Source organism: Sorex fumeus, unplaced genomic scaffold (assembly GCF_029834395.1).
Source record: "Sorex fumeus unplaced genomic scaffold, SorFum_2.1 ptg000447l, whole genome shotgun sequence".
Lineage (NCBI taxonomy): Eukaryota > Metazoa > Chordata > Mammalia > Eulipotyphla > Soricidae > Sorex > Sorex fumeus.
Genome location: NW_026606502.1, coordinates 20,001 through 21,282, shown reverse-complemented (window position 1 = coordinate 21,282; position 1,282 = coordinate 20,001). Strand labels below are relative to the sequence as shown.

At 78.2% G+C, this 1,282-nt stretch overlaps 1 non-coding gene across 1 annotated transcript; it reads right to left on the bottom strand.

Moving 5' to 3' along the window:
* Window positions 1–710: 710 nt before the first annotated feature.
* Window positions 711–863, bottom strand: LOC130019055 (5.8S ribosomal RNA). Its single transcript, XR_008791719.1, has one exon. It is a non-coding gene; the product is annotated as a 5.8S ribosomal RNA (ribosomal RNA).
* Window positions 864–1,282: the final 419 nt, after the last annotated feature.

The following is a 1,282-nucleotide window of genomic DNA, read 5'->3' as shown; positions in this document are numbered from 1 at the left end:
GCGGACGCGCGGCCGGGCCGACCCCGGCCGGGAACCCCGATGAGGGGGGGGCGGAGGCCCGCGCCGCCGCGGAGGGCGGAACGCCCCCGCGACCCGGGAAGGGGAGAGGCGTGCGACGGCGGGCGGGCACCGCGGCGTCCCGCGGGCCGCCCGTCAGGGGCACGCTTCCCCCCCGGGAAGCGGGGCGAGCCGCACGCGCGCGCGGCGACGCGGAGCCACCCCCTCGGGGCCACCGGGTCGGGGCCGGCGAGCCGGCCGCGGCCGGGACGGGGGGCGCGCGGAAGACCGCGCGCGGGCCCCCCTGCCCCCGCGGGGGGGAGGGAGGGTGACCGCGCGCGGAGGCGGGCCACGGGGGGGACGGGACGAGTCCCGCCCCCGCGGAAGACCCGGGGCGCACCGCCCCCCGACCTGCCCGTACCCGGACGGCCGCGTGCGGCGCGAGGATCGACCCCCGAGGGGACCGAGAAGCACCGTGGCGGCCGCGGGAACCCCGGCGGCGCGAGCGCTCCGCGCTCTCGCCCCCGCCCTTCGGCGGGGTGGCCGGCGGCGGCGAGCCAGGGCCGCCGCCGCCGACCGCCGTCTCTCGTCTGCTGCCACTTAGGGGGACGGAGGGACCCCGAGCCGTCAGGCGCGGGCCCTGCGAGAGGAAACCCCCAGCCGCGCACCCCCGCGGAGCGCAGACGCCCCGCGGGGGGCGATTGATCGTTAAGCGACGCTCAGACAGGCGTAGCCCCGGGAGGAACCCGGGGCCGCAAGTGCGTTCGAAGTGTCGATGATCAATGTGTCCTGCAATTCACATTAATTCTCGCAGCTAGCTGCGTTCTTCATCGACGCACGAGCCGAGTGATCCACCGCTAAGAGTCGTACTGGTTTTTGGACCGCTTGCGCGGGCATCGCTGGCTTCGGCACAGCGGGCTCCGGAGAGCCCGTGCCTCCGGCCGGGCCAGACTTGGACAACGAGACCAGACTCGGTGGGGTCGGGAGAGGTTTCACCCACGAGGGGGCTGAGCCCGGACGCCCGACACCGCGCACGCACGGCGAGGCGCGGGGTCAACCCCCACAGGCGCCCGCGGGGGTTCCCCGCCCCCGAAACCGTCCTCACCCGCCGGGCCCCGGGGACGGCCGCCGCCGCCGCCGCCGCCGCCGTGTCCCCCCCGACACCCGGACACCTCGCCCCGGTGCGGACCGGCCCCCCCTCTCAGGCGGGAAGGCGCGCCGGGATGGGCGTGAGCCCGGTCCCGACGGCTCCCGAGGGAGGGACGCCAGGGCAGAGGCGGGTGGG